The following is a 20,000-nucleotide window of genomic DNA, read 5'->3' on the forward strand; positions in this document are numbered from 1 at the left end:
TGATACCATCACCTTGGACAGGGAGATTTGCCCATTTCTCAAATTCTTCTTTCCTCCAGTCATATGTTGCTATCAAATTTAGTTCATGACTCAGAGATCTACTGCCTACTATGTTGAGTTTGTGTGTTTTAATGATGTTATCAATTTTTTCATTGATTACTTCTCCTGCATACATGAATGAATGAGCTATGTACAGGTCTGGAGCTTCCCTGAGATACAATAAGTTATTAACTTTGTTCAGACCAATTGTCGTACATAGCTTTGGAATACTGAGGCCCCCAAAGGATCTTTTCGAGTACAGGAGACCATCACATGTGTATGCAGGAAGGTGTAGGAAATGTTTGACATACTTTCTAATTGTTTGATCCAGAATGTTTAAAGTTTTCGCTTCTGTTCCTGTCATTTCCAGTTTAAATGACAGTTTAGGGATCAAGTATTTACAGAATATTTCTATTTTCTGTGTGGGCTTAAGTGGTAGATTGTCGAGTTTTTGAGCCCAGTCAACAAGAACCTCATTAATTTTGTTGTTGCTTGAATGGCCGGTGTGTGGATCGAAGTTCAGTCCGAGGTATCTCTCACTTTCTCCTGGGTGGATGTTTTCAATGTTTTGTTTTTCAAATTGCCATGGTCTACAGTTGTTTACTAGGATCTTATCTTTACGATGACTTATATAAAATCCATGTGTTTTTTTCACATTAAGTTTTAATCCTGTTATTTTACTGAATTTTTCAATGATTTTCAGATTTGTACTCATTCCTTCCCAGGTGTTGCTGAGTACTGCGATGTCATCGGCAAAGGCCAGAGCGGTGATTTGCTTGATGAGATTATTGGAACCAAATGTGAAGCCCTTGCCTTCTTTCTGAAGATCACAGATCAGAGGATCCATGGCAATATTAAACAGCAGTGGGGATAAAGAGTCACCTTGTTTAACTCCTGACTTCATTGTTATTTCTGGAGTTGCTTCATTGTTTTTTCCCTTGAAAAATGTTGTTGAGTCAGTGTATAAGTCTTTTATTATGTCTCTGATGCATGATGGAACCCTGTGTCTTTCAAGACTCTGTAGAATATGACCATGGCTGACAGAGTCAAAAGCTTTTGATATATCTATGAACACCACTGCCAACGAGCTTCTGTTCTTTCGTGCCCCTTTTATAATGTTTTGCAGAAGAGTCAGATTTTCGAGACAACCTCGCACCTTCATGAAGCCTTTTTGTCTCGTATTTATTTCAACGAAAAATGTGAGTCTTTTGGTTAATATTTTTGTGAACAGCTTCATGAATGCCGTACCGATAGTAATTGGACGCCAATTACTTATCTTTTTGAGTTCGCTAATCGGTACATTCTTGGGTATTAGTATTGACCTGTTCTTCTTAATACTTTCTGGTACTCTTCTCATCAATAGCCAAGACGATAAGATTCTGGGTAGTAGTCTTGGTTGCCTGCTATGCACTTTATTTAAGTCATTCAGACCAATTTTATCAGGCCCCACTGCTTTCTTTAAATCTGATTCATCAAAGGCTTTAGTTACTTCGAGCAGTGTAATTTCTTTACATAAACTTCCAATTTCCCATTCATCTGGTATCCGGTCAATTGGGATGAATTTGGGATTTTTCTTGTTCTCTTTTTCAATTATGCCTTTATAGTATTGGAAGATTTCATCAGCACTGATTTGACAAGTGGCATCTTCTGCCCCATCAGTGATTATCCTGGCAATTTTCTTTTTGTCTTTTTGGAACATTGTCTGATATTCTTTGTAACTGCCCCTTGATTTTGTATATTTTTTCTTTTGTGTTTGATTGCGCCTTCCATCTTTCTTTGGTATCTTGTTTTGTCCAGGGGCAGTCTGTTGCTCAACTTGAGCAGAGTTCATAGGTTCATTGTCGGGTTCGCTCGATAGTTCGGTATGATTTGATGGTTCAGGACTTATATCATTGGTGTTTTCTGATATATAAGTCACTATCTCATCCATCAGATCCATAGCAGCATCATGATGCTGGATGTTTTTTGTGTACTTTTCGATTTCTGTGATTCTATCATTCAGCTCATCAAAGTTTCTTATTTTTGGCGCTCGTTTCCGATTGATAAAGTCTCTGCGCCTTTCTGTTGTTACTTCAACTGCAATCTCTGGTTCATCGCAGGAGTCATTCTCAGAGACATTGGATGCTTGCAGTACATCCTTTGTCGATTTTTTGCTCTTATCTCTTCTATCTCTTCTTTTTTCTGCAATTTGTTTACTATTTTTATTGTCAAAATGCGGGACCATCAGCGCATTAATGTTTCTTTTGTTCTCGTACACTTTTTCCAATTCTGTTAATAACAATATTTCCTCCTGTGACCATAGTTTTGATGGTTTGCTGCTTGCTAGAGCTGCCAGTCTAGCCTCATTTTGCGCTCTTGGATGTGCGTGCCGAGCATGTTGTGAAACTCCAATCTTTGTTCCAAATCTGAGGTCACAGTAGCTGCACAGGAATGACAGCTCTCCTTTTTGAGGTCTTCCTTTACATTTTGCATAGTGACATGCAATATTGTGATATTCGGCTTCTTTGTCACATTTTGAACAATACGCTTTGAGATAGAAGCCTTTATGCTTGTTGGAGACATGTTTTCTCAATTCTTTGAAGGTTCCCATTATGTCTCCACACAAGTCACATTTATACTTTTCGTTTGGGTATTTCCAATATGTGACTTTTTTGGAGTAGTCACTTTTCTTTGTTACCAGTTCTTTGCTGATTTCGTATACATCCGGTAGGTTTTCAAAATTGGCTGTATCAATGTTATTCTTGGCTGAGGAGGCCACAAATTCAATGGTTTCGCTGAGGTCTATTGTTTTGTCTTCTTCTGCTTCTGAGGGTGAACTAAGGCCTATAACGTGACCTGGATCGTTGTTGTTTGTTGCATTGTTTGAAGCTAGTGCTGGTTTGTCAAATTCGGTGAGGAGGTTAATGATTTCTTGAAAAGACAGCACCTCCTTACGCCATCTTAGCGGGGTTTTTATTCTCCAGGAACTACCCCATCTGGAAATGTGTTCGTTTGCTTCGCCACTTCTCACTATCACGCTCGCTGCCATGATAGAACCTTGTTTAGCCTGTCTCTATATACTTCTCTACGCAGAGTCTAGTACCATAGAGGCAGTTACCGGCGGGACCACTGGGAGGTAAAGGCCACTACAACTGAGAATAGGTTAAGAGAGTCATAGTTACTTAAGAGAGTCATAGTTACTCCTGCCGTTTACCCGCGCTTCATTGAATTTCTTCACTTTGGCATTAAGAGCACTGGGTAGAAATCACATCGCGTCAACACCAGCCTCGGGCCTTCGCGATGCTTTGTTTTAATTAAACAGTCGGTGTAGGAGAGTGGGGTCTGCTTTCTATGTTCACCCCCACTTTTTGCTTTCGCTTTACTGGTTTTCGACTTAGATGTGGCTGTGGGCCTGCTAACCAGACCCACAGCCCTGCTGTTCTCTCTCTAAATTGATACTATGTACTTTAGGTGCATAACCCATTTGGATAGGATCACCTTATTGGCCCCTGTACAGTGTACCTTAGGTACCCAGGGCATAGGTGTACCCTAGGCCTACCAGGGGCTGCAGCATGTATTATGCCACCCCTGGCCTGGCCTTCCATTATGACACAACTGGCTGATCACTCAGCTGCGGCAAGGTCGTGTAATCACTCCTTGCTTAGGTGTAGTATTCCTATACCTAACTTACATATAGACACATGTGTACCTATCAGCCATTCCTATGGCAGGCCTTAACAATCCTGGAGGCAGAGTGCTTGGTAACATGTGAGATGGTGCTCTAGCATGAGCTGAGCCTGTCTGCAGCTTTCGGAACCATGTCCTTATAGCTGTTCTATGATATAGCCTACCATATACTCTTAAAGTGCCTTATAATCTTAAACGGTTATGGTAACTATGATTTAGCTTTATCAAAACATGTCGTGTAAGGTGTCTAACACTTTGGAATCATACCCCCATCCCATTTCTGGGGAGGAGGATATTATCCCTCCCTTCTAGAGGGAGAAGACATGTTGTAACCTACTTAACCGGTTAAAGTTAACCAGAGCCCCAGCATCACAAAATGGATGCTGCTGCCACAGACACGAGTCTGACCTCCTGCTGCTGGGAGTGATCCCGGCAAGGGAGGCTTGGACAATAGGTTTCCTGCCTTGGGAGGTGCGAGCACCACCCCAGACAGGCCTTAGTGTATTGGGGCAGGGAGGGATGAAAAGAATGAGACATGCCTGGGGCACACAAGGTGTCCTGTGCATAGTCCAGTTCAAACCGGTGCTGGGGCACTCCAGCCCCAGTCCTGGCGCGAAACTGGACAAAGGGAAGGGGGTGTAACCACCCCCCTCCCAGGTCCCACCCATAAGGCGTGACCTAGCAGGCAACCCAGCCCCCCAGATTAGTATAAGAGTGGTAGCTGGGCCCCAGGAGATTAGATTATCCTGAACCTGCAACTTGAACAGAAACTCTGGACCTTCGACATTCGACGAAAGAAGAAGACTGAAGAATCTCCCTTGTGGCCAAGGAGTGGCTACCCTGTGCAAACAGGCACCATCAAGAGACTACCCTTTGCTTTGCTGAAGTTCTACGAGGGACCGACTGCAGAGCCCGACCAGAGCCTTGACTTCCAGACTTCTCCGACCCTGATCCACATCCACAGTCGAGCTGAGATCCGTGGAGGCGACGAGAGACGTGGGACCGGCTACCTGGGAAAAGTGGCTAGTATCTTCCAGCGCAGCTTCTGAGGCACCCTCGAAGTTGTGCACCGGGGATTGAGAAGCCCCAACCCCAAGCACCATCTGCACCGAAGATCAGCCCCCCACACTCCACGAGTCCTGCGTGGGGCCCTTCTGCAATTTCCTGCTTGCCGCGTCTGTCCGGTTGCTTGCCCGTTGGCTAGTGGCCTTTGTGACGACGCACCCTGAAATCTCCACTGCTGGTTTGGCTCCTCCAGACTGGCTCCCGCTTCCTTGCAAAAGAGAAGCACCCCAGACCTTCCTGGTCTGCACCAGAAGCAAGTCCTCCGTTCTTCGTGGGTTCCGCTTGCCAAGGCTTGGTGAGTCCTAGTTCGACTTCGACGCCGCCGACAGCAAGAGCCTTCGTGGGACAGCTCGCCTCCTGGTCCTGGTTGTCCTCGACGTCTCCTGGTACCCGTGGCTGCAGCGACAAGCTTCACCTTTCACCTGCAATCTTTACGACATCGCCTGGTTCCTTCCCAGTTCCACGTGGTCAATGGCTAGTGACCTTGACTCTGTCCCTTCTGCTTGCAGGTCTCCTCTCTTCTTGATGCCAGCCTTGGGATCCACCGGACACTCTTCACTGACTGCCTGTCAGCAACTTTCCTTCAGGCATCCATAGAAGTCCACGACGAAACCCGACGCAAGTTCACACCTATGCACCCGCAGCCCGTGGGCTAGGTAACTTTGGTACTTCGGTGCTCACAAGGGTAGTGACTATCCTAGGGTCTAGTTTCTGAGTGTCGACTCTCTAGCTGCTTCATAAGTGTCCTTAAACTGTTAAATTCTAACTGCTAGTAATTCTATCGACTTTTACGCATTACGCGTGAGTGTTTCCACTCTGCACCTGAATCCTGTGGGCCTCCCACTTCCTAACTGTTGCTAGTGTAGTGTAGCCCCAGCGATTCCCTAGACCTAGGCCTATCCTATTTCCGTGATAGTGGTCCTTATACCACTTCTTTAGTATATGGTTTGCGTGGCCCCTAGGGCCAAACTGTATTACTTACCTGTGTGACTTAATGTATGCATAAATAAGACTGTGTTGTACTTACCTCTAATCTCATAAAGAGTGCTGAGGGTTTGACTAGAATAAATACACTTTATTTTATATATATATCTGTTGTGGTGTCCTTTCATTTGGTATTCAAGGTATTATATATGGTATCACAGCTGGCTTCACATGCCATTCAGAGTTTAGCCTAAGACTGCTTTTGTCCATGCTACCACTAGGATAGCTGGTCTATAAGGTTGACTTTACAACCAATCACCATAAGGGTTGTTTGGACTGATATAAGGTGTACACTAGAACTAGTGACATCATACATCAGGCCAACTTCTCACATTGGCGAGCAGCGGTTGGGATCTGAGCTTGCTGTTGTAATACCATTGTAATCTTGAGATACTAAATTGAAAGATCACACAGATATTGTTTAGGTACATATAACATTGATTATAATACTTAAGTCCTACTGGAATTAGTGGTTGTAGGTTGAAGGGAGTAACACACCCTGACTACAAATACCAGAGAGGTTTAGTAGAAACAACTAGTGTAGGTAGGTGCACACACCACACCCTCACTAGATCATGTCTCTGGGAGGAGATCAAATAGATGCTCTCTCAGGAGGGGCAGGTCTGAAGAAGACCCCCTCTAGATATGATACCCTAACTTTTCAGGAGATGAGACAATTGTGTACCTCCAGAAAGTTAAAACAGGGTACAAACCCTACCCTCCTTCAGCTAGTACAACTCCTAGAGGAGTATGATACTTTTAGGGCCTCACAGGCCAGTACCCTAGGTACAAAGGAGGGTCTACCCACCACAGATGAGTCAGATGGGACTTCAGATGAAGAGGTAGACAGCCAGGGCCAAGTAGGAAGACTTAGCCAGGCTAACCTAAGCTTACATGGGAGTTTGCATGGGGTCCCCCCATACAGACCCCCAAGTGGGCTTACCCAGAGAAGCAGGAGAGACAGATCCCCTTCAAGGGAATCCATCCACTCCCATGTCTCTAGCATCTCTAATGCTTCCTCTCACAGGGGAATGACTTCCCCTGAGAGAAAGGAGCATGAAGCCAGAATGAGGGAAGCTAATCTGAGGATTCAGAGGGAAGAACTTGCCCTTGCCAAGGAGAAGCTTGCTCTGGCTAGAGAGCAAAAGTTAAGTGGGTCAGAACCCACTGGTGGCAGCAATATCCCTAAGGATAGAGACAGGCACTATGATAATAGAAACCTGAGCACGATTGTCCCTCCCTACAAGTGTGGGGATGACATCCACAAATGGATAACTGCTTTGGAGAGAGCTTGCAAAGTACAGCAGGTACCCCAAAGTCAGTGGGCAGCTATCTTGTGGCTCTCCTTCTCTGAGAAGGGTAGAGACAAGCTCCTCACAGTTAGTGATGAGGATGCAGACAATTACACTGTCCTGAAGAGTGCTCTAATTGATGGGTGTGGCCTAACCACTGAACAATACAGGTTGTTGTTCAGGGATACCCAGAAGACACAGACTCGGGACTGGACTGACTTTGTAGATTGTGCCACTAAGGCTCTGGAAGGCTGGCTAGTGGGAAGTAAGGTTAAGGACTATACAGGATTGTATAATTTGATCATGAGAGAGCAAATTCTTAACAACTGTCAAAACCAGCTACTGCATCAACACCTGATTGATTCTGATCTGACTTCTCCCCAAGAATTGGGAAAGAAGGCAGATAGATGGGTCAGGACTAGGCCTGGGCAAAAATTTCGTTCCGTTCGCGGAAATTGCGATAATTTGACATTTTTGCGTTCCGCGGAGAGCGCGAAGATGTCAAAAATTCCGGTTTCCGCAGCTTGGCGATAATTTGTTTCTTGCTCGCGCTGTAAAATGATACATTCTCGCGCGCGCGCGATCGCCTTACCTGATTCCCTGCGTTCGCCGACAAGTTTTCTTGATCCGGTCGCGTTCTCCATGAGATGTTGTATTGTTTTTAGCCATTTGCGCTGTCTCGCGACAGTTCGCGCCCGCAGTGACGTCATGCGTCGCGCGATCACGTCTTTCTTCTCGCGATCATGCACCGCGAGAACAACTCAAAACAAGATGGCCGCGCCCGCAAGCAGCCACATGGGTAAGTTGGCGACCCGCAACCATGCAGAAAATCGCGCGAACATGCCGGAAAAAAACTTCCGCATCTTCGCGATATTTCTGCTTGTTTGCGATAATTTTAAACATTCTCGCGATAATTTGCGAAGGTTAATTCCGCAAATTCCGCCCACCCCTAGTCAGGACTAGAGTTAAGCAGAAAAACCAGAACCAGGGCGGTGATCAGAAAAAGGCAGACCAGAAGGGTAATGACCAGAAACAAAAAGACCAGAAGTCTTCACCAGGCCCCCAAAAGTCTCAGGGGGAGGGTGGTCCCAAAAAGGATAAAAAGAAAGATGGCCAAAAGCAACCATGGTGCAACTATTGTAAGTCCAACTCACATTGGTTTAGTGAGTGCACCAAAAAGGATAAGCCCCCAGCCACCATTGCCCCTAAGGCAACTGTACCCCCTAGTCCAGCTGTAAGTGGTGGTTCCCAGCAAAAGGGTGTAGTAGGGTTAACCCTGGGAACTGAGGAGGATTCTGGCCTAGTCAGAATACCTACTCAGGCTATTCTGATCTGTGATGGGGACTTAGCTTTGTCCTCTACTGTAGGCCCCAGTAACCTGGGCAAGTACAGACAGACTCCTTTTATCAACCAAAGAATGGCTCAGGCCTACAGGGACACTGGGGCTAGTGTCACAATGGTGACACCTGCCTTTGTGGACCCTGGACAGATCATACTAGGTGAGAATTACCTAGTGACCAACGCTAGCAATGCCACTACCTCCCATAGTGTGGCTATTGTTAACTTCTCCTGGGGAGGGGTAACTGGCCTCAAGAAAGTTGTTGTTAGTTCAGACCTTCCTGTAGACTGTTTACTGGGAAATGATCTTGAAACTTCAGTTTGGTCTGAAGTGGAGTATAGGACCCATGCAGAAATGCTGGGGATAGATGCACATGTCCTTGCTGTGACCAGGTCACAGGCCAAAAAGTGCACCACTGAACAAGTGCTTGATCCTGAAACTATGGACCAGTCACAACCCAAGAGAAAGAGCAGTAGGGTTAAGACTGTGCCTTCCCCCCTGCCGCAGGTGGTGGATCAGCCCTCCCAGGAGGATGATTCTGAGAGTCCTGAAGGAACTGTCCTAGAAGAACTTGAACCTGATCAGGTTGAGTTTCTTGGAACAGGGGGACCTTCAAGGGCAGATCTGAGGCAGGCTCAATTAGACTGCCCCTCTCTTGAACCCCTCAGACAGCTGGCTGCTGCTGAGGCTGCAGGGAATGCTCAAGGTACCCATAGAGTGTATTGGGATGAAGGGCTACTGTATTCAGAGGCTAGAGACCCCAAGCCTGGTGCATCCAGGAGGTTGGTCATACCACTGAAGTTCAGAGGCTTCCTTCTTACCTTGGCCCATGATATTCCCCTTGCAGGACACTTAGGCCAGAACAAGACTTGGGACAGGCTTGTCCCTCACTTTCACTGGCCCCATATGTCAGAAGATACCAAGGAGTTTTGTCGCTCCTGTGTCACCTGCCAAGCCAGTGGCAAATCAGGTGGCACCACAAAGGCCCCCCTCATACCACTACCTGTGGTGGGGGTCCCCTTTGAAAGAGTGGGCATAGATATTGTAGGACCAATGAACCCACAAACAGCATCTGGGCACAGATTCATGCTGGTGATAGTGGACCATGCCACCAGGTATCCAGAAGCTATTCCCCTGAGGACCACAACAGCTCCTGTTGTGGCAAGGGCCCTGCTTGGAGTATTCTCCAGAGTGGGCTTTCCAAAGGAGGTCATTTCTGACAGAGGTGCCAACTTCATGTCAGGATACTTGACTGCAATGTGGAAGGAGTGTGGCGTGAACTACAAGTTCACCACACCCTATCACCCACAGTGCAATGGGCTTGTTGAGAGATTCAACAAGACCCTAAAGGGAATGATAAAAGGTTTACCAGACAAGCCTAGGCGAAGATGGGACATCCTTTTACCCTGCCTTCTGTTTGCTTACAGAGAGGTCCCACAAAAGGGGGTTGGCTACAGCCCTTTTGAGCTTTTGTTTGGGCATCCTGTAAGAGGACCACTATGTTTAGTAAGGGAAGGATGGGAGAGACCTCTCAGACAACCCAAACTTGATATAGTGGATTATGTACTTGGTCTCCACTCCAGGATGGCAGAGTATATGAAGAAGGCTTCTAAAAACCTTGAGGCAAGCCAAGAACTCCAAAAAGCTTGGCATAACCAAAAGGCTGTGCTGACTGTTTACCAGCCAGGGCAGAAAGTGTGGGTGTTGGAGCCAGTGGCCCCAGCAGCACTCCAAGACAAATGGTCTGGACCCCACACTATTGTTGAGAAAAAGGAAGAAGTCACCTACTTGGTGGACCTTGGGACTCCCAGAAACCCCCACAGGGTGCTTCATGTCAACAGATTAAAGACATATGTTGACAGGGCAGACATGGGCTTACTCATGGCTACAGATGAGGGGCAGGAGGAAGAGAGTGACCCTCTCCCAGACCTGTTGACTCAGAACCCTGATGATGGCTCAGTTGATGGTGTGGTCTTTTCTGACAGCCTCACTGTCCATCAGCAACAGGACTGCAGACAGGTTCTGCAATCCTACAGACATATGTTCTCTCTGACCCCAAGTCAGACAACCTGGTGCACCCATGAGGTGGACACTGGTGACAGTCTGCCTGTGAAGAGTAAAATCTACAGGCAACCTGACCATGTCAGGGACTGCATAAAAGTTGAGGTACAAAAGATGTTGGAGCTGGGAGTCATTGAACCTTCAGAGAGCCCTTGGGCTAGTCCTGTAATCCTTGTGCTAAAGCCTCACACCCAAGATGGTAAGAGAGAGATGAGGTTTTGCGTGAATTACAGAGGTCTCAATGCTGTCACTAGGACAGATGCCCACCCAATACCTAGGGCAGATGAGCTCATTGACAGACTGGCAGCTGCTAAGTTTTTGAGTACATTTGACCTGACAGCAGGCTACTGGCAAATCAGACTAGCTGAGAATGCAAAGGCCAAAATTGCTTTCTCGACCCCAGGAGGACATTATCAATTTGTGGTAATGCCCTTTGGTTTGAAGAAGGCACCTGCCACTTTCCAAAGGTTGGTTAATCAAGTCCTTACTGGGTTGGATGATTATTGTGCAGCTTATCTTGATGATATTGCTGTCTTTAGCTCCACCTGGGAGGATCACCTGGTCCACCTGAGGAATGTTTTAGAGGCCCTGCAAAAGGCAGGCCTCACTATCAAGGCCACTAAGTGCCAGATAGGGCAGAGCAAGGTTGTATACCTGGGCCACCTAGTTGGTGGGGGTCAGGTTCAACCACTGGAGAGCAAATTCCGGACCATAAAGGACTGGACTCCTCCAACTACCCAGACTCAGGTCAGAGCTTTCTTGGGCCTGACTGGGTACTACAGAAAGTTTGTTAAGAACTATGGGTCCATTGTGACACCACTTAATGACTTGACCTCTAAGAAAATGCCAAAGAAAGTTCAGTGGACAGTAAGCTGTCAAAAAGCATTTGATGACCTGAAGCAGGCCATGTGCAGTGCACCTATTCTGAAAAGTCCAGACTACTCCAAAGAGTTCATTGTCCAGACAGATGCTTCTGAGTTAGGTGTGGGAGCTGTTCTTTCACAACTGAATATAGATGGTGTTGGAAGGCGGACCCCGAGGAGTCGGTGAGGCCACCAGGGGGGGGGCCCTCTCACTGCACGAAGTAGCCGAGCGCTGCCGAGAAGTCTCCTGAGAGATCCTTCTCCTATCCCGTACTAGCACAGTAACACCACCACACCGGACTCAAGGAGGTTGTCTCAAGACAAGCAATTCTTTATCATCAATAAAAGGTTACGAGTTCAATATTTACACGAAGGGATCGAGGGATCCACCAAAAGTCTCAATGTCTCTTTGGAAGGGTAGGGGTAGCGGGACAGTCTTTGGCAGGAATGTGGTACGAGGGTACCTGGGGCCCAGTTCTTATCCTCACGCTGGAGGACCTCCGATCTCGGAGGGGTCGAGCCGCGACGGCGTCAGCAGGGCTCTGGCGTACAGTTCGTGGAGAGCCGCGATTCAATCAGCAGGGCTCTCAAGATGGTTTCTGCTCAGCTCGAGCCGCGACGTCGTCAGCAGGGCTCCGAGGAAGGTTCCAGCGAGGTTGGGCCGCGACAGCGTCTGCAGGGCTCCGATGTTCCAGGTGGTTCAGAAAAGGGTTCACAGGAGGGAGCCGCGACGCAGTCAGCAGGGCTCGTGATGGTTCCGGCAAGAGTTCGTCTCCGTAGGGTCAGCCGCGATTCGATCAGCAGGGCTCTCGACTCCGGGATACAACTGCCGAGCTGTGGTGGGGTCGCCCCAGATATAGGTCTGGAGCCCTTTGATGTCCGGACCTATGCGCCCGAGGGGGCGGAGTGGCCGGGTGGAGGTGGCCAGACGCCCAGCAGGAGAGGTGCCAGGCCCATGGGAGTTTGCAGGGTGATCACACCTCGAGAGGGGAGGACAGTTGGGGGTCCCATCGATACTGTCCTCCGCCGGGGCGATGAATGGTTCCTGCGGCACCCCCTGGCCAGTTCGTGGTGCCTCGATGTCGGGGCTTCGCTGGGGTCGAGGCTGGGTTGAGCGGGGTCGCGCCGGCTGGGGCACGGTGTGACGTGGATGCCAACAAGATGGCGGAGCCACGAGGAGTATGCGACCACGTGCAGCTCCGGGTGAAGGGCCTTGGTGCAGTCCAGACGGGTGGCCCGTGACGGTCGGGGCGGGGAACGGCCACAATCCAGGGGGTTAAGGACCACGCCACGAGGCCAGGTCCAACAGGCGTCCCCCCCAGCCGAAGGCATGGAGAGTCACCCATCTCCTTGGGGATTCTCCTCGTCAAGGCGGAAGAAGCGGGACAGGCCGTCGGCGTTGGCGTGGTCATTGCCGGGCCGGTGTTCGACGTCAAAGTCCATCCCTTGTAGCGAGATGGACCATCGCAGCAGCTTGGGGTTCTCGCCCCGCATTCGCATTAACCATTGCAAGGGCCGGTGGTCGGTCTGGACCCGGAAGTGGGCGCCAAAGAGGTAGGGCCGGAGCTTCTTGAGGGCCCACACCACAGCGAAGGCCTCGCGCTCAATAGTGCTCCAGCGTTGCTCCCGGGGCAGTAGTCGCCGGCTGATGAAGGCCACTGGTCTGTCGAGCCCCCTTTCGTCAGTTTGGGAGAGGACGGCCCCGACCCCATACTCGGAGGCGTCCGTCTGTACCACGAACTCCTTCTGGTAGTCCGGGGCTTGCAGCACCGGAGCAGTACACATGGCCGTTTTGAGGGTGTCGAAGGCTGTTTGGCAGCGGGGTGTCCAGTGTACCTTCTTGGGCTGTTTTTTGGACGTTAACTCTGTGAGGGGGCCAACAATGCTCCCATAGTCCCGGATAAACCGCCGGTAGTATCCGGTGAGGCCCAGGAAGGCCCGGACAGCGGTCTGGGTAGTGGGGGGTTCCCAGGTCTGGATGGCATCTATCTTCGCTTGGAGGGGGGCCACCTGCCCGCTCCCCACTTGATGGCCCAGGTAGGTCACGGATCCGTGGCCGATTTGGCATTTGCTGGCCTTGATTGTGAGCCCGGCCCGCTGGAGGGCGGCCAGGACGGCCTCCAGGTGGAGGAGGTGCTCTGCCCAGTGGTTGCTGTACACGGCAATGTCATCGAGGTAGGCCGCGCTGAAGGCCTCAAGCCCGGCCAAAACCTTGTTCACCAGTCTTTGGAAGGTGGCCGGGGCGTTCTTCATTCCGAAGGGCATCACCCGAAAGTGGTAATGCCCATCCGGAGTCGAAAAGGCGGATCTTTCTTGGGCGCCGGGGGTGAGCTGGATTTGCCAGTACCCGGCGGTGAGGTCCAGCGTGCTCAAGTAGCGAGCGGCCCCTAGGCGGTCGATCAGTTCGTCGGCCCGGGGTATCGGGTGTGCGTCCGTCTTGGTTACTACATTCAGGGCTCGGTAGTCCACGCAGAATCGCAACTCCGGGGGGTGACCGGGAGCTGCGGCCTTGGGCACCAGGACGACAGGGCTGGCCCACGGGCTGTCGGAAGGCTCGATGACCCCCAGGGCCAGCATCTTCGCTACTTCGGCCTGGATGCAGGCCCGCACTCGGTCAGGCACCCGGTAGACTCTGTGTCGTATGGGGGGGTTCTCCCCGGTGTCGACGTCGTGGACGCACCAGTGGGTCACCCCCGGGGTGAGAGAGAAGAGGGCTGCGTAGTCCCGCAGTAATCGCTGGCAGTCGTTGCGCTGCTCCGGGGTCAGGGACGAGGCGAGTTGGACCCCTTCGATCGATCCATCGTGACTGTCGGATTGCAAGAGGTCGGGCAAGGGCTCGGAGTCGTCCTCGCCCCCCTCGTCGGTCGCCAGCAGCAGGCTCAGTTCGGTCCGGGCGAAGTGGGGTTTTAGCCTGTTCGCATGTAGGACCCGGAGGGGGTTCCGGGGGGACTCCAGATCGACCAGGTAGGTGACGGGACTTTTCTTCTCCACCACCTGGAAGGGCCCGGTCCACTTGTCCTGGAGGGCGCCGGGTTCGACCGGGGCCATGACCCATACTTTCTGACCTGGCTCGAATTCTACCATAGAAGTGTTGCGATCGTACCACCGCTTCATGTCCTCCTGGCTGGCCTCGAGGTTGGCTTCGGCTATGGCTCGGAACTTGCGGGTCTGGTTTCGGAGGGTCAGGAGGTATCGGTAGACGTCAGGAGGGGCGCCTCGGGGCTTCATCTCCCAGCCCTCCTTGACCAGGCTGAGTGGTCCGCGGACCGGGTGCCCATACAATAGTTCAAACGGGCTGAACCCCAGGGACTTCTGCGGGACCTCCCGATAGGCAAACAGGAGGCAGGGCAGCAGGACATCCCATTTCCGCCTGAGGGGTTCTTCCAGGCCCTGGATCATCCCTTTCAATGTTCGGTTGAACCGCTCAACCAGTCCGTTCCCCTGAGGGTGATATGGGGTCGTGAACTTGTATGTGACCCCGCATTGTTGCCACAGGGACCGCATGTACCTGGAGATAAAGTTCGTGCCACGGTCGCTCACCACTTCGCTGGGGAATCCCACTCGGGAGAAGATCCCCATCAAGGCCCGGCCTACCACAGGGGCCGTTATAGTTCTGAGCGGGACCGCCTCCGGGTACCTGGTGGCGTGGTCCACGAGGACCAGGATGAAGCGGTGGCCCAGGGCGGTTTGGGGGTCCAGGGGTCCCACAATGTCGATTCCGACTCGTTCAAACGGGGTGCTGACGGCGGGAAAGGGCTGGAGGGGGGCCTTGACCCGACCCCCCGTCTTTCCGCTGGCTTGGCGGGTCTGGCAGGACCGGCAGTGGTTGTCCACATCTCTCCGCATCCGGGGCCAGTAGAAGTGGGTCACCAGACGACTGTACGTTTTGTCTTGCCCCAAGTGTCCGGCGAGGGGCACATCATGGGCCAGGTTGAGAAGGAACTCCCGGAAGCGGAGGGGGACCACCAACACGCGGCCGGCCCCGAGTTCTGCCACTTTCTGTTCACTGTACAACAGGCCCTCGGCCCAGTAGATCCAGTGGGTGCCGGTCTGGTCACCGTTGGCTTGCGCGGTCGCCTGCTGTCGGACCCCTTCGAGAGAGGGACAGGACTGTTGCTCTTGCTGGAACTGCTCTCGGGTGGGGCCCCCTTCATGTTGCCATTGCGTCAGTTCTGGTAGGGCGCTCGGAGAAGCCATCTCTTCGGGGGAGGATTCGCTGGGCCCGGGGTCGGTGTCCGCCTCCTCCTCGCTGCTGGCGGGAGGGGGTGTGAGCCCCTCGGATCGGGCAGTCCCGGAGGTCGAGGAGGAGCGGGGGGCCTGGGCGGTCATGGACCGGGTGATGGCGCAGGCCCAATCAGCCAGTCCCAACATTCGGAGGTGCTCTCGTCGTTCTACTTGAGCCCAGGGGGAACTCTCCAAGTCGTTCCCCAGGAGGCAGTCGACCGGGGCGTCGTCGCGCACCGTCACCTTCAGCAGGCCCGTCACCCCTCCCCACTCGAAGGGGACCAGGGCCATCTGGCATAGGCTTTCACTGTTGTCGGCCGTCCGCACAGGGCACAGCACATTCGGTAGAATCTGTTCAGGGGTCACCAGGTGGCAGCGGACAGCGGTGATACTGGCGCCGGTGTCGCGAAGGGCTTCGGCCCGTTGTCCGTTGACCGTGACCTGCTGCCGGTACTTCTGGGTGTTGGTTGGGATGGGGGTGCAGGGTACCATCTCTCGGCTACCCAGGCAGACCAGGGACATGGCTGCCGGCTCCCACTCAGTGTTTTCTCGGTCGAGGGCCTCTTCTTCCTCCTCTCCCCCCAAGGCGGCGGCTGTCAGCTGCCGGGGCGGGGGCCCGCCGGCCCCGTTTCTTCGGTTCAGGGGGCAGGCCGGGTCGCTGGCAAAGTGTCCGGTTTGTTGGCAGCCATAGCAGGTCACTGGTGGCCGTGGTCCGGGTCGGGCCGGGCCCACCCTTCGCGCTAGGCTCGGGGAGAGATGTGGCTGCGGTGGCCCTCGAGGGGGGCTCCTGGGGGCCCCAGCGGGAGGGTCTCGGTTCCTGTTCGGCCCTCCCCCCCCACCGCGCTGGCGTGGGGGTCCGTTGGGGTTCCTCTGGTACTCCCCCATTGAGCTCCGGGGGACCCGGGAGTTGACCCATCGATCGGCCTCGACGGCAAGTTTTCGCGGGTCGGTCATTTTGCTGTCGAGGAGGTGCTGTCTCAGTTCCACGAAGCAATTGTTGGAAAGATGTTCCCAGACGATGAGGTCGACCAGTTGTCCGTAGGTGGTTACTTTGCTGCCTTTGATCCACCCTTCTAGGGCCCGACTGAAAAAGTCCACATATTCCACCCATGTGGTACCCGGGATTTTCTTGCAGTCTCGGAACCGCTGGCGGTACATCTCCGCTGTTAGCCCGTAGCGGGTGAGCAGGGCCTCCTTCATGTGATCGTAGGAGGTCATCACCTCCTCCGGTAGCTGGAGCAGCGTGTCCCGCCCTTCACTCAGGAATCGCCCCCACAGGCCTGCGCCCCAGTCTTTTCGGGGCACCCGATGGGAGGTCATGGCCACCTCGTAGGCCTTGAACCATTGTTGGATATCGTCATTCTTGTAATACTCCTTGACGACCTCCTTCGGGATATGCACCTTGGCCTCGGGGGGCGGTAGAGTGTCTCTAGTACAGGGGGTGTTGGTCCCTCCGTTCTTGGCCTTGATCTCGAGCTCCTTGAGACTGCGCTCGTGCTCAAGAGTTAGTTTTTTTTCCTCCAACTCCCGGTGTCGTCTCTTCTCTTCTATTTCTTCTTGAAGGCGTAGCTGCTCGAGGGCCAGTTTCTTTTCTGCCAGCTGGAGTTCGCCGTCCAGCCGCAGTCGGGCGAGCTCTAGTTCGTGGCTCCGGACCTTTTCCCGCTCTCGTATTTCTTCCTCGGAGAGGCCAGTTTCTAGGCTCTTTCTTCCTCCGGTTGCCGGGGTCAGTGCGGTTGCTGTGGTCTCCGTCAGGGGCAAGGGCCCTTCTTCCTGGGAGGGGCCTGCCCCAGCCTCCAACCATGCCCTCAGAGCTTTCTGCATCTCTTCCTTGGTACCGAGGCTGGTGGTTGCAATGCCTTTGTCTCTGCAGAACTGTTTTAATTCTTTGTGCGTATATTCTTCCAGCCGTTCGGGCTGGAACTCCATTGTCGCGTTGTTTTCCTGGCTGCTCATGATGCTATTCGTTTGGATGGGTAGCTAGTGGGTACTGGCTGGTACGTACTGCGTTCGGCTCGGATCCCGTCGCTGGCCACCAAATGTTGGAAGGCGGACCCCGAGGAGTCGGTGAGACCACCAAGGGGGGGGCCCTCTCACTGCACGAAGTAGCCGAGCGCTGCCGAGAAGTCTCCTGAGAGATCCTTCTCCTATCCCGTACTAGCACAGTAACACCACCACACCGGACTCAAGGAGGTTGTCTCAAGACAAGCAATTCTTTATCATCAATAAAAGGTTACGAGTTCAATATTTACACGAAGGGATCGAGGGATCCACCAAAAGTCTCAATGTCTCTTTGGAAGGGTAGGGGTAGCGGGACAGTCTTTGGCAGGAATGTGGTACGAGGGTACCTGGGGCCCAGTTCTTATCCTCACGCTGGAGGACCTCCGATCTCGGAGGGGTCGAGCCGCGACGGCGTCAGCAGGGCTCTGGCGTACAGTTCGTGGAGAGCCGCGATTCAATCAGCAGGGCTCTCAAGATGGTTTCTGCTCAGCTCGAGCCGCGACGTCGTCAGCAGGGCTCCGAGGAAGGTTCCAGCGAGGTTGGGCCGCGACAGCGTCTGCAGGGCTCCGATGTTCCAGGTGGTTCAGAAAAGGGTTCACAGGAGGGAGCCGCGACGCAGTCAGCAGGGCTCGTGATGGTTCCGGCAAGAGTTCGTCTCCGTAGGGTCAGCCGCGATTCGATCAGCAGGGCTCTCGACTCCGGGATACAACTGCCGAGCTGTGGTGGGGTCGCCCCAGATATAGGTCTGGAGCCCTTTGATGTCCGGACCTATGCGCCCGAGGGGGCGGAGTGGCCGGGTGGAGGTGGCCAGACGCCCAGCAGGAGAGGCGCCAGGCCCATGGGAGTTTGCAGGGTGATCACACCTCGAGAGGGGAGGACAGTTGGGGGTCCCATCGATACTGTCCTCCGCCGGGGCGAGGAATGGTTCCTGCGGCACCCCCTGGCCAGTTCGTGGTGCCTCGATGTCGGGGCTTCGCTGGGGTCGAGGCTGGGTTGAGCGGGGTCGCGCCGGCTGGGGCACGGTGTGACGTGGATGCCAACAAGATGGCGGAGCCACGAGGAGTATGCGACCACGTGCAGCTCCGGGTGAAGGGCCTTGGTGCAGTCCAGACGGGTGGCCCGTGACGGTCGGGGCGGGGAACGGCCACAATCCAGGGGGTTAAGGACCACGCCACGAGGCCAGGTCCAACAGATGGTCAAGACCAGCCCATTGCTTTTATAAGTAGAAGGCTGACCCCTAGAGAGAAACGTTGGTCAGCTATTGAGAGGGAGGCCTTTGCTGTGGTTTGGGCCCTGAAGAAGCTGAGGCCATACTTGTTTGGCACTCACTTCAAGATTCAGACAGACCATAAGCCCCTCTTGTGACTAAATCAGATGAAGGGTGAAAATCCCAAACTTCTTAGGTGGTCCATTTCCCTACAGGGGATGGACTTCACAGTGGAACATAGACCTGGGACTGACCATGCCAATGCAGATGGACTCTCCAGATATTTCCACTTAGAACATGAAGACTCAACTGGTCAAGGTTAGTTTAATGTCCCTAAGTTTGGGGGGGTTGTGTAGGAGAGTAGGGTCTGCTTTCTATGTTCACCCCCACTTTTTGCTTTTGCTTTACTGGTTTTCGACTTAGATGTGGCTGTGGGCCTGCTAACCAGACCCACAGCCCTGCTGTTCTCTCTCTAAATTGATACTATGTACTTTAGGTGCATAACCCATTTGGATAGGGTCACCTTATTGGCCCCTGTACAGTGTACCTTAGGTACCCAGGGCATAGGTGTACCCTAGGCCTACCAGGGGCTGCAGGATGTATTATGCCACCCCTGGCCTGGCCTTCCATTATGACACAACTGGCTGATCACTCAGCTGGGGCAAGGTCATGTAATCACTCCTTGATTAGGTGTAGTATTCCTATACCTAACTTACATATAGACACATGTGTACCTATCAGCCACTCCTATGGCAGGCCTTAACAATCCTGGAGGCAGAGTGCTTGGTAACATGTGAGATGGTGCTCTAGCATGAGCTGAGCCTGTCTGCAGCTTTCGGAACCATGTCCTTATAGCTGTTCTATGATATAGCCTACCATATACTCTTAAAGTGCCTTATAATCTTAAACGGTTATGGTAACTATGGTTTGGCTTTATCAAAACATGTCGTGTAAGGTGTCTAACACTTTGGAATAATACCCCCATCCCATTTCTGGGGAGGAGGATATTATCCCTCCCTTCTAGAGGGAGAAGACATGTTGTAACCTACTTACCCGGTTAAAGTTAACCAGAGCCCCAGCATCACAAAATGGATGCTGCTGCCACAGACACGAGTCTGACCTCCTGCTTCTGGGAGTGATCCCGGCAAGGGAGGCTTGGACAATAGGTTTCCTGCCTTGGGAGGTGCGAGCACCACCCCAGACAGGCCTTAGTGTATTGGGGCAGGGAGGGATGAAAAGAATGAGTCATGCCTGGGGCACAC

This window comes from Triturus cristatus, chromosome 1_1 (genome assembly GCF_964204655.1).
Source record: "Triturus cristatus chromosome 1_1, aTriCri1.1, whole genome shotgun sequence".
In the NCBI taxonomy this organism is placed as follows: Eukaryota; Metazoa; Chordata; class Amphibia; order Caudata; family Salamandridae; genus Triturus; species Triturus cristatus.